The 14,316-nt window shown below is 31.2% G+C and overlaps 1 protein-coding gene and 1 non-coding gene across 6 annotated transcripts in view; both read left to right on the forward strand.

The window, feature by feature from the left end:
• Ctnna3 (catenin alpha 3) overlaps positions 1–14,316 on the forward strand; it is a 1,666,222-nt gene that overhangs the window by 1,188,750 nt on the left and 463,156 nt on the right. The window lies entirely within an intron of this gene.
• LOC125618716 lies at positions 1,482–1,585 on the forward strand. The gene has a single exon (XR_007350128.1). It is a non-coding gene; the product is annotated as a U6 spliceosomal RNA (small nuclear RNA).

The raw sequence follows: 14,316 nt of genomic DNA on the forward strand, positions 1-14,316 counted from the left end.
CCACTTCAGTACCTAGACACTTGAATATTTTGTTTAGAGGCTTTATTTACCTTCTAAGGAGAATGTTTACATTTTTGTATTAGCAGGCAATGCAAAATAATCTGCTCACATTGAGGCCACAGGTTCTATTTCTTACTATTTTGTCTAACTCCATTTTTAAAGTTTTGCTTGTGTGTCCAGTGTCTATGCCCTCTGGTAGCTAGCCTTCAGCCTGAAAGGTGGCCTATCAGTTGAATTATGCTGATTAGAATAAAATCTACAGTAATATGGTTTGGAATTAAGACTTTTAGTTTACAATCAACTTGATGGGGTCATTGTCCCTAGTGTTTCTCTTACCCCTTTCCTATTTCTGATGGTCTCCAACATAGTTCTTCAGTCAGAAAACTCAAGCTTTGATCTGGGTCTGCTAAAGGCTTGTAGAACTGGGGCAAAGTCACAGGAAGACACAGCAAAATAAAATCAACAAAGGTTCACCTCAACCTTTGGAGAATCAGAGACCCACCAATCATTAATGGATTTCAGGCTGCTTTGAAAAAGACTCAAGTAAAAAAATACACGAAAGGATATCAATGAAATATGAGTAAGCTATGAAGAATATCAATGATATGTAAATATTAAATTTCTTAGTGCTACTCTTGTTGAAAGTAAAAATAGAGAAAAAATTCAAATATCCTACAAAAGCATAATGAGATAGTAGTTTTCATCATAAATATGGCAAAAATGTGAAGATTTATTATTCAACATGAAGTAGAAGATATTCTTTTTCACTGTTAATAAAATTATTACCTTATTGTGTGAATTGTTGAAAACTTTATGAGAGCAATCTTGTAGGCTATCAATTTCCCTTCTTAATAATGCAACTTATTTTTTTTAACTTTTTTTTTAAAGAGAGAGAGAGAATTTTTTAATATTTATTTTTCGGTTTTCAGTGGACACAATATCTTTATTTTATTTTTATGTAGTGCTGAGGATGGAACCCAGTGTCCTGCGTATGCCAGGCGAGTGTGATACCGCTTGAGCTACATCCCCAGCCTCCCAACTTATTTTAATTATATTATTTTAATAATAATCCAAAATATTTTCCCACATGAGCAAGGGCATATATACAAAGATAATTACAGTGCTTATAATACCCAAAAGGGGAAGTAAAACATCATCAGAAAAGGACAAAAGTAACTTGATTCATCTGTATTATGGGTTCTTATGACCACTGAAAAAAGAGTAAAGCATAAGTATTGGCACTGATATGGAACTATTTCTCAGATGTAAATGATGAATGCAAAGAAAGTTTATCATAGAATAAAATATATAGTGCATAAATATGGGGGACTTTTTTATTTTTAACAGGACACTCCAAAAAAAAATAAAATTAAAAGGAGATGTGATAGATGGTTAAATATAGTTATCTAAAGATGGAATGGATGTTTTAGAAATCTGTGACATTTGACTTACATTTTGGTAATTAAAAATATAAAAGTACTGTGCTCACATTAGCAGCATATATACTAAAATTGGAGCAATACAGAGATTAGCATGGTCCCTGCACAAGAATGACAAGCAAATTTGTGAAGCACTCCACAATTTTACCCCAAAACTTTCTTCTTAGGAAAAAAAGTATAAAAGCACAGAGATAGTTTATAAATAATAAAAACCTTAAATTTAGTATTTAGACTTTTAATTTTAAATAGTAATAGCATATAACAATTTATTGAAAGATGAATACAAGTGATTTATATAGACATGGGCAGATCATATGCAATTGAGTGTACTCTTTTGAAATAGTAATTTCTTTACAGAAAGACTGGCAACATGGTAATGTGAAATGAAGAAGTTGATTTTCAGGTCTCCCTTATCCCTACTCTATACTCAAGAGGTTGGATTTCTCTTTTGCCAATGGAGGGAGCAATCTTTCGGATTTCAGAGACTTCCATAAAAAATTTCTTATCTAGAACTCTTAATGTGAGGTTGGGTTAGGAAAAATGATGTTGGTGAAGTAGAGACAAACTTATCAATGTAACAGAAGACAGAGCACAGAAACACATTCACATCAATGTTATGAGCTGATCTTTGACAAAGGAGCAAATTCAGGACAAATAAAAGATAGGTCGATTTTTTAACCAATGGAGCTGGAACAATTGCACATCCAAATTAAAAAGAATGAATCTAAATGCAAATCTTACAGCCTTACCTTATAGGCTTTACATAACTAATTCAGAAGGGTTCATAGATTTAAATGCAAACCAAAAAATTATGAAATTCTTAGAACGTAACATAAAAGAAAATCTAGATGTCTTGAATTTGGCAATAACATTTTTATATATGACACTAAATTCATGATTCATGAAAGGAAGAATTGATCAGCTAGCTGTACTATCTGTGATGTACTTTATTAATATTCAAATATTAAAACCTTCTACTCTGTGAGACATTGCCCAGAGGATCAAAGGACAACACACTGAAGACTGTATTGTTTATTCAATATTGCTATAAATCCTAAACTGTCTAAACAGTAAGGTCCTTGTAAAGAAAGTATAATACTAATATAAGACCAGGTATATGATACAATAAACAAAGAAGTAATACACTCATGTAATATGATATTGGTTTCAATGTTATTACCCTATAAGCATAATATATCATTTAAAACTTTTAAAATTTTTATATTTATTATTTCTAGGTATAAATGATAGTAGAGTATATTTTGATATATTTATACAAACAAGGAGTACATCTTATTCTAATTATGAACCCAATCTTGTAATTGTACATGATGTGGAGATTCACTGGTGGTATATTCATGTCGGCATAAGAAAGTTAAGTCAGATTTATTCCATGGTCTTTTCAATTCCTGTCCCCCTCCCTTCACTTCATTCCACTTTGTCTAATCTACTGAACTTCTATTATACTCCCATCCTTGTTATGTGTTAACCTCCACATATCAGAGAGAACACTCAACCTTTATTTTTTTGGAATTAGCTTATTTTGCTTAGGATGATCGTCCCCAGATCATTCATTTACTGGCAAAAGTCATAAGATCATTCTTTTTTATGGCTGGGTAATATTCCATTGTGTATATAAACCACATTTTCTTTATCCATTCATCTGTTGAAGGGTACCTAGGTGGGTTTCATAGGTTGACTGTTGTGAATTGAGTTAATGTAAACATTGATGTGGCTATTGCATTGTACTATGCTGATTTTAAGTTCTTTGAGTATATACTAAGGAGTAGGATAACTGAGTCAAATGGTGGTTCCATTCCAAGTTTTCTGGTTGCACCAGTTTGTAGTCCCACCACCAATGTTGAGTGTACCCCTTTCTCCACATCCTCATCAAAATTTATTGTTATGTAGACCTTTATAATGAAGAATTATTTAAATATGGACACACAGTCAGAAATTTTGAACTATCCTGAGGAACATGCTTGCAGGTAAGGTGGTTGATGAAACCATTAAGTGTTTGACCCTCTCAATGTTTAAAAAACATTGTTTTTTTAATGTTTAAAAAACAACAGGAAAATGAGAAATTATACCCCATCTGATTCAAATGTATGATATGTCAAGATCATTGTACTGTCATGTGTATCTAATTAAAACAAATTTTTAAAAAAAAGAATATAAAAAACAAACAATCAGGAGTTACCATTTATGTGGTAAAAAGATTGACACTGTTTGCATTAGCCACAGAAAAATATTTGTTTTGAATTTTGAGTAGATTTTTATAAAAACAGAAATACAAGAAATCAGTCTTTTCTTACAGTTTTAAGTATTTAAAATTATATCTGTATTATTTTCATTAATTGTCCCTATGTTTTACACAATCATTGACTATTTTATGTAAGACAACATACTACTACATGTTAGAGTACGCATATGTGTGTGCATGTATGTGGTATTACCTAATCTTTTCAAAAGCTCTATGTGTTGTCTATTATTTTTAACTTCCACTTACATTGGAGGAAACTGAAATGCAGAGAGAACAGGTGACCAATCCACAATTGTATTGTCGATAAATGTAAAAATTGGAAAAACAGTTTTATTTTTGTTTTATATTACGTTCAGAAAAGCTAGAATTGTGTCAGTCATGGTGGAACAAGCCATAATCCCAGTGGTTCCAGTGGCTGAAGCAGGAGGATCACAAGTTCAAAACCAGCCTCCGCAATTTAGCAATAACCTGAGCAACTTAAAAAAGGGCTGACATGTTGCTCAGGGGTTAAGCGCCCCTGCTTTCAAGCTAGACTTGTGGGTTAGAAAGTAAGTTGTGGTTGAAGTAATTGTGCTAATCAGAAATCTTTACAAATCTACTTCAGAAAATTTTACTTAGAAAAGAGGGAATGATTAATTTTCAGCCAAGTAACTAGATAGTAAGGAAATAAGATAACATTTCAAATATTGTTACAATAGGGTCTGAAGTCTGGCACATTTTTCTTCCATTGCTCTTTCTTAAGAAGTGATATAGCAGATCAAGATATTTCTTTTAAGTGTAAATATTCTAAGGAATAGCCTCTCCACTGTTACAAAATGCAATTGTTTGCTCTATTCTCTGATGTTCCCTTATATCATCTTTATCTACTCATTCAATGTGAACTACCACTTTATTTCTGAAAAAGCTAAAATGGGAGACTTAGTGTTTTGCCATATAGTGGTCTCTTAATATTAATAGAATATAAGTGAGGTCTAAAACCTGACTATATTATACAAGGGACACAGAACAAGATGCTGTTGTGATATAGATTATATTCACTTTCAAGTTACAGTTTGTGTATACAAGTTGTATTTTTTTAATTTTTTTTTTTTAGTTTTAGGTGGGCACAATATTTTTATTTTACATTTATATGATGCTGAGGATTGAGCCCAGTGCCTCGTGCATGCTAGGCAAGCACTCTACCACTGAGCCACAATACCAGCCCTATACAAGTTGTATTTATATTAGCACCCCAAGCGAAATGTATATCTTGGAAAAATACCAGAAACCTTATAGCATGTGCATTAAGTATAGCTATAAAATATAAAATAACAAAATGAACTCAAATTTTATGAATTTCTAAAACCGTCTCATGCTTTTAAGATGTTTGACAGTTATCTGAGTTATGTGGGATTCTTTACTGCTTTCTTTCTTCTCTAAACTGTAGAATGGAACTTGGGAGTGATAGAAAGTTTTAAATTTTGATGGTCAGCAGCATTTTAGTGGCCAGTAAAAGAAAAAAAACATATTGCAACAATTAGCTATAAAAAAGAGAACTTAGAAGAAGATCTATAGAGTTTTCAGTATTTTAGTGTTATTTGTTAACTTAGTATGTCCATTTTCATAGAGATGGGGATCAAAAGAAATGTATTTATTTTTGTTACAAAAATACCAAAGTAATACTCTTTAGTATATGCTATTATTTTAAAAGCTATGTTACTAGACTCCAAGTCATTAAATGGTTTTCCTTAGATGATGGTGTCCTCTAGAATCTAGCTTTTCTGGATGAATGCCCTTTGGTAATGTAGTAGTTATGCCTTTTGCTGATGTTTATAATTTATATGAGCCCCCAAATCACAGCCTTTCCTGTAATTGAAAAAGCTTTCCAATGACACTCATTTGAAATCTTTTAATTAACATTATATATTAAGCTAAAACTATCAATATAAAAATCTCTCTAATTTCAATTGTCTTAAGTGACAAAAATCACACCGAAAAACAAAATGCCGATTTGTTTCGTATAATTTGTACCTTTACATAGTGTCTGTAGTTAAAGGCCAAGCACAGGTCTCTGGTATTCAGTATGCTAGTTCATTCACATGTCTTCACTCTTCCTTCTTCAGTGGCTAGCATTTACACCCAGTGTAAGTTTCCAGTCAGCACTATGAAAGATTAATAATAATAATAATAATAATAATAATAATAATTGCAGTTTTCATGGAATTGTCTCATAAATTGTGGATATAGCTATTCCATTTCAGTGCACTCTCACCTTCTTTAAACTCCTCTAACCCATTTCTATCATCCCTTATCTTATTAGTCATTTTAATCCACATGTTGTTTAGAATTTTAAAATTTATTTTTACATAATAATTTCCTTAGCAGCACCTAGTTTAGGTACTGAGGTTTTTCCTGTACCACACTGGGTGGTATTATTTATCCATCACATTCTAATGACAGAAAATTCTAATTCTCAAAGGTAAAAAAATAAATAAATAAAAAGTAAACTAATAAATCTTCCATAAAAAGAGACAAATACAAATTTATTCTCACCCAAGCTCATCTTTCTATTGTTGTTTCTGCCAAATCTGAGAAATGTGAAAGCAGTGGAAAGGATAGATGAAGGAAATATCTTCTTTTCCAGGTGTCTCAATTTAGATGGCAGCAATTGAATCTAAATCTCTTTCTGTTATAATTTTTGCTTTACAAAAGAATTTCAGATACCAAAATCTAGCTTGACTTAGAATTTGGCAAATGCACAGCCATAAACCTGCCCTTGATATAAATAAGATGACCCTCCACCTGAGTTTTATTTTAAACTACACATATATTGAAACAAAGTTATATTGGAAACATTTTTTTTTATATTGTAGAGAAACATCATAATATATTTAAGTGTACAATGAATGCATCTGAAAGAGAATAAGCAGAGAAAACTTAAATTCAAGACCAGAGTTTTGAAAAGTCATTCACAAATATTTGTGTTATGTAATTCATACAAATAACTGAAGTGAAGGAATTCTTCCTTATTTAAACGCAGAATTATGAAACAATATTTGGAAACCTTGTTTAAAAATGCCTTATTTATAAGGCTAGCCTTATAAAGCTAGTTAAAAATGATTTGAGAATATAATTTCATTAATTTTACCTAGCCAAATTTGCATGTCTTTGTCTTCTGTTTTCTGCAGTGCTGGGGATCAAATTGAGGGCCTTATACATACTAGGCTAGTGTTCTACCACTGAACCATATCCTCAGCCTATTAAATTTGCATCAATAGCCTGTCTTTCTCCTTTTATAGAGAACATTTTTTTCATTTAGACTTTAAGCGAAGCATAATTTACTCAAGGAACAAAACACTTCCCAGACCTTAAGAAGTCAATCTGTTGTTAACAGTTTTCTCTTTGCTAGCAATTATTACATTGTAACATCACTCTTTCCAATATTCAACTAAGTTCCACAAGAAAAGGAAACATATTTATTAATGTGCCTGGCTTGGTGTTAGGGAAGTACAGAATGGGCAGTCACTCGGTTATTAACAAATTAGAACAATTTAAGATAAATTTTGATATGAAGTCTACATTTTGGAAATGGATACAGATGCATCTACTTGGAGTAGAAAATGTTTGAAGGAATCACATATTAGCAAACATTTATGCAGTACTTAACACATTCCAGGCCCTTTTCTAAGCCCTTTACATATCCAACTTATAGATGAGCTGAACATCCAAATGTAACCAAGAAACTATACCCACTTATTGAACAGACCTACTAAAATGAGGGTGGCACAGAATTTAAATCTAGAAAATCTGGCTGTGGATTAGATGCCCTTAACCAGTATAGTATTCTTGTCTTAAAGGCTTTGGAATGGACAGTTTTGAAGGCCACCTAAAGACTGATCTTTAGAATCATCTTGCCAGAAGCCATAGGGAAAAATTGACAGATTAAATTTCATCAGCATTTCAAACTTGTAGTGAGCAAGATAATATAAGTAAGTTACTGACACAAAATGTTTTTCCATGTATACTATAGGCACAGTGGTAAAAAACTGAAATTATAAAATTATATAAATTATATACGAAATACTACAAACCATTGAAAATATTCACTAAAAAAGCATATATAACAAGACAGCTAATAGATTAAGAAAATCCAATGCATGTAAATAAATATGTACATTCTCTACTAATAATCAAAGAAAATGGATTAAATTACAAAAAGAGAACATCTTTTCATGACAGTCATGTTGAACTCAGTTTAGCTCACATTAATTTTTACCTTCAGATATCTAAAATAGAAATGTATTGCAAAAAATATATGGATAATAATGCTCATTAGAAAATTGCTTTTATAGCCCAAACTAGCAATGATCTAAATGCTATTGATATATTGAAATTGATAACCAAGTAGAGTTCTGAGTGGCATGACTAGGTCAAATAGTGGTTCCATTCCTAGTTTTCTGAGGAATCTCCGTACTGTTTTCCAGAGCCATTGTAACAATTTTCAATCTCAATGTAGGAGCGGATCCTTTCCCCAACATCCTTGCCACCATTTATTGTATTTGTATTCTTAATAATCACCATTCTGACTAGAGTGAGATGAAATTCCAGTATAGTTTTAATTTGCATTTCCTCTAATTTTTAGAGATGTTGAACTTTTTAAAATTTATTTGTTAACTATTCATATTTCTTCATTTGAGAAATATATGTTTAATTCCTTTGACCATTTATTGAGTGTGTTTTTATTTTGGGGTGGGTGTTAAGTTTTTTGAGTTATTTGTATATCCTGGAAATTAATGCCCTATCTGAGGTGCAGGTGGCAAAGATTTTCTCCCATTCTTTAAGCTCTCTCCTCAACCTCTTGATTGTTTTCTTTGCTGTGAAGAAGCTTTTTAGTTTGATGCTGTCCCATTTATTGATATTTGATTTAATGTTCTTTCATAATGCAATGTAACATTTTATCCTGATAAACTTTGTTGTTGAGGTGAAAATTAATCTTCCATTTTAGAATTTTAAATTTTTTTTCTAGTGGCCTAATTTAAGACTTTCACAAACTAAGTATTTTTGTTTATTACCTTAATAGTCTTATATTGGAGCTGATTATGCTAGATCTAATGTTCAATATGTGTGCTGTACAAAAAATTACATTTTTATTTGCTTCATTTTAATTTAGCTAATTGTTTATCCACTGAATCTCTGAGATTCTAAGTAACAGAATTTGAAAGTCAAAATATTCAGAAATATGCAAACTCTAATCCTTTATTATTCCTTAGGAAGTAATTATAGTCTACAAAATTAATGATTAAAATAAATTTCAAATCTTTGGGACTAGGGTGCTGTTTAGAGGTAAAGTACTTGACTTGGGTTCAATAATTAAAAATGAAAAAAATTAAACTCTTTTCTGTTTATTACAATCATCTATTAGTTATTTTATTCTAGTTCTTCATGCAGTTATTTTAATGATAGCAGCGTTTTGGAAGGAAGAGATTAGGAAATATCCATGAGCTATTTGGAAAGAGATTTGGAAATATCCAAATATCCATCCATATCACCTTCCAAATACAAAATTGGTATGCTTTTAATTATTTTTCCTATGAATATATTTCATAAAAGTTGAATTATAACATATCTATTAATAATATTATTAATAATTTGTATCACTCTTTTTTGATATAATTCTTGTAAGTTCAAAGTACCATTTAATGTCAGTTCGGTGTTACAAAAATAATTTTGAAGGCTTTGTAGAATACTATTAAATCAATGAATTATATTTTTCTTAGAATTTTCTTATTCTTCAAAATTGAGGCCTTTCTAATCAGTATATATAATGCTTTCATATGGTATTTCACAATTTTCAGGCTTACTTAATGAATTCTGATAAATTAATTTACTAGCTCAAAATGTATGAGTTTTCCCTGGTTTTGACATATTTCCAATCATCATATTGTACTTGTTTTTTCACATCTTTACCCAAACTGGATATTACTGTTTGAACATTCTTTTAAAAATTTGTGGGTTAAAAAAATAACCTTTACTTGTTCCTTTAATTAGAATTTTTAAATGTTCAATGAGATTAATCATCATCTCACACCCTTAACATTTATCTGTTTGTGTGTGTCTTCTCTCCTTTTGATACTTTGCTTCTTTACGTATAATTTAAAAAAATAAATAATGTTTGCATTTTATATTTGCTACAAATATTTCTTTTGGTGACCTGTTAGGTTTTGATGATATATTTTTAACATGAATTAATTTTAACTGCTTTCAGGGTGTGAATTTTTTCTTCAAATTTAAACATAGATATTTGATATAATAATTAGAAAAATTGAAGTACTTTTGAAATTTCTTAAATTTTTAAAATATTTCACTTGGTTTTACTTGTGGTGGTGTTGTCATAAGAATATGGGGGTAAACAAATTTTTTGTTTTAATTTTCAATTTTCCTACAACTGTTTTTGCTTAATTTATCTATTGATTTCTTACATCTCCTTTATGATTATTAAAGTCTTCTCTATAGCATATCTTTTACCTAAGTATTTATTTGCCCTATTTTTTATTTTGCCACAGCATTAATTCTGAAAACATACTAGTTCCCTCATTCCTCAAAATGGTATACATTTTTCTTTAGATCTTCCATAGCTATCACTTGCATTTTATTCCAGTTAAGAAAGGGAAACATAATGTGAGTAATGACTTGGTAATTAGATGGACAAGGTATCTAAATCCAGTTCTGCTGCTGGTTTATTGTTAGCCCATTGAGTTGAGCCTATTGGTTTGAAGATGGCGTGTTGGTATGAGGATAAGAGTCATCTTTTATTCTTCCTGTATTAATTTTACATAATTAGTTCTAAAGGAAACAGCCAAAAATACAACCATAAAAAAAAACAACAGTGTGTTCACAAGAATGGTATATTTTAGATATCGTTTCTCTATAAATTCAAATCACTTAGTTATCTTTTAAATCCTTTAGTGTGACTTGGCTAAATTTTATCAGATTTATAATTAGAAATATCCAATATTATATGAGAGCCTATAAAGATTCCTTTTAGCTAAATAATATGTATAAATTTATAATTTATAAAATGCTCTTCTTAAAATTATGTTATCCCATGTAATTTTAAAACAGCAAGTTAGAGTCAGAATATTATTTCTATGTTTCTTGTGCAAAAATCAGGACTCAAAGAGGTTAAGGGACTTTTCTGATTCTAACAAGTAGTAATAAATAAGAGTTTTGACTAATTCTAACTGCACCACTGATTATATTATTTAGTAATTTCTTTGTCATCCAAATGCAATTTGAATTCAAATCTTGATCTAGACTGAGAGAAGTCATATATTTCATGTAACTCTTTTTGAGTTGATAGATAACTTAAATAATTATCTTATTCTATCTTGACCCATTGTTTTCAATTAGTCATATTTGAATTAGTCTCCATGAAACAAATGCATTAATAGTGAACAGTAGTTCTGAAAGCTCTGGTATGAAATCCTGGCTTTACTACTTATTGTCTGAGTAAGCTCCCTGTGTTTCAGTTGCCTCACTTGTAAATGGGATAAATAATAGTATCTATATCAAAGGGTCTTAATAGAATTAAATGGAAGAACTAAATGGTTAATAAAGTTTTAGGCATGCAGTAAGTTCTCAAATGTTTGCTACTAGTAGTAGCAATATTAGCAAATTGGTAGTTGTACTTAGGTATTCAGGCATTAAATGAATTCTGGTATTGTCAAAATAAACAATGGTTTGGTTTATTTATGAAAATGCTTCTAAAGTTACCAAATAAAATTTAATATTGGGCAAGAAATTCATGGAACCCAGAAAAACATGTGTCAGTCCTCAAAAGAACCCGCATTTGAATGTGGCACACTACTTAGAATAAAAGCAAACATAACAATTTTAGTATTTCACAGATACTCCGTATCTAATATGGAGCTATGCTTTAAATGAAATTTTTAGGAAACATCATTTTATGAAATACATTAGCAATTGTACTTTAGTAAGACATATAGCTGAGAATTTATGGCAGCACTTAGAAAAAAATGTACAGATGAGGTTGATTTTTGTGATATTGGTCTCATGTTAGTTCTTAATTCCAAAGATGTGATCTTAGGGATAATGAAATTTTTATCTCAAGGGGAGGAAAATCCTCTTTTTAAAAATAACAATTTACATTTAAATAAAATACAATTATTCATGTCATTTGCTATTTACCTGAGGATACATTAAAAGAGAAATTCAATCAGCCAAAGAGGATTTAGAGGATTTTCTTTATATGGGACTTCTTTGGAAAGCTGAATCTTCTCTTTTTTATCCTTGTAATATCACTATGGATTAACTTATGTTACGATTTATAGCATCAGGGATTTATTTAGCTAGAGTTTTTTTAAGGTTAACCAACACACTTTTTTTTTATTGGTTATTCAAAATATTACAAAATTCTTGACATATCATATTTCATACATTCGATTCAAGTGGGTTATGAACTCCCATTTTTATCCCAAATACAGACTGCAGAATCAAATCGATTACACATCCACATTTTTACATAATGCCATATTAGTAACTGTTGTATTCTGCTACTTTTCCTATCCTCTACTATCCCCCCTCCCTTCCCCTCCCATCTTCTCTCTCTACCCCTTCTGTTGTGATTTAATTCTTTCCCTTGTTTTTTTTCCCTTCCCCCTCACAACCCTCTTATATGTAATTTTGTATAACAATGAGGGTCTCCTTCCATTTCCATGCAATTTCCCTTTTCTCTCCCTTTCCCTCCCACCTCATGTCTCTGTTTAAAGTTGATCTTTTCATCCTGCTCTTCCTCCCTGCTCTGTTCTTAGTTGTTCTCCTTATATCAAAGAAGACATTTGGCATTCGTTTTTTTAGGGATTGGCTAGCTTCACTTAGCATAATCTGCTCTAATGCCATCCATTTCCCTGCAAATTCCATGATTTTGTCATTTTTTAGTGCTGTGTAATACTCCATTGTGTATAAATGCCACATTTTTTATCCATTCATCTATTGAAGGGCATCTGGGTTGGTTCCATAGTCTAGCTTTTGTGAATTGTGCTGCTATGAACATCGATGTGGCAGTATCCCTGTAGTACACTCTTTTAAGGTCTTCAGGGAATAGTCCGAGAAGGGCAATAGCTGGGTCAAATGGTGGTTCCATTCCCAACTTTCCCAGGAATCTCCATACTGCTTTCCAAATTGGCTGCACCAATTTGCAGTCCCACCAGCAATGTACAAGAGTACCCTTTTCCCCACATCCTCTCTAGCACTTGTTGTTGTTTGACTTCATAATGGCTGCTAATCTTACTGGAATGAGATGGTATCTTAGGGTGGTTTTCCTCATTTCCATTTCAGAAGTTTTGTTGCTGATATACAGGAATGCCTTCAGTTTTTCTCTATTCAGAATGATGCTAGCCTGAGGCTTAGCATATATAGTTTTTACAATGTTGAGGTAAGTTCCTGTTATCCCCAGTTTTTCTAGTGTTTTGAACATAAAGGGATGCTGTATTTTGTCGAATGCTTTTTCTGCATCTATCGAGATGATCATATGGTTCTTATGGTTAAGTTTATTGATGTGGTGAATAATATTTATTGATTTCTGTATATTGAACCAGCCTTGCATCCTGGGGATGAATCCTACTTGATAATGGTGCACAATTTTTTTGATATGCTTTTGTATTCGATTCGCCAAGATTTTATTGAGGATTTTTGCATCTAAGTTCATTAGAGGTATTGGTCTGTAGTTTTCTTTCTTTGAAGTGTCTTTGTCTGGTTTCGTGATCAGGGTGATGTTGGCCTCATAGAATGAATTTGGAGGAGCTCCTTCTTTTTCTATTTCTTGAAATAACTTGAAAAGTATTGGTATTAATTCTTCTTTGAAGGTTTTGTAAAACTCTGCTGTATATCCATCCAGTCCAGGTCTTTTCTTGGTTGGTAGTCTTTTGATGGCTTCTTCTATTTCCTCCTTTGTTATTGGTCTGTTTAAATTGTGTGTATCTTCCTGACTCAATCTGGGCAAATCATATGACTTAAGAAATTTATCGATATCTTCGCTATCTTCTATTTTATTGGAATATAGGGTTTCAAAATAATTTCTAATTATCTTCGGTATTTCTGTAGTGCCCGTTGTGATATTGCCTTTTTCATCCCGTATGTTAGTAATTTGAGCTCTCTCTCTTCTTCTCTTCGTTAGCATGGCTAAGGGTCTGTCGATCTTATTTATTTTTTCAAAGAACCAACTTTTAGTTTTATCAGTTTTTTCAATGGTTTTTTTTTGTTTCAATTTCATTGATTTCCACTCTGATTTTAATTATTTCTTGTCTTCTACCACATTTGCTGTTGTTTTGCTCTTCCTTTTCTAGGGTTTTAAGATGAAGTGTGAGTTCATTTATTTGTTGTTGTTTTTTTCTTTTTTTGAGGAATGAACTCCAGGAAATGAATTTCCCTCTTAAAACTGCTTTCATTGTGTCCCATATATTCCGATATGTTTTGTCTGTATTTTCATTTATCTCCAAGAATTTTTTGATTTCCTCCTTTATGTCTTCTGTAACCCATTGATCATTTAGTAACATATTGTTCATTTTCCACGTGATGCAGGATTTTTCCTTCCTTCTTTTATCATTGATTTCCAGT

Source organism: Marmota marmota, unplaced genomic scaffold (assembly GCF_001458135.2).
Source record: "Marmota marmota marmota unplaced genomic scaffold, marMar, whole genome shotgun sequence".
Classification (NCBI taxonomy): domain Eukaryota; kingdom Metazoa; phylum Chordata; class Mammalia; order Rodentia; family Sciuridae; genus Marmota; species Marmota marmota.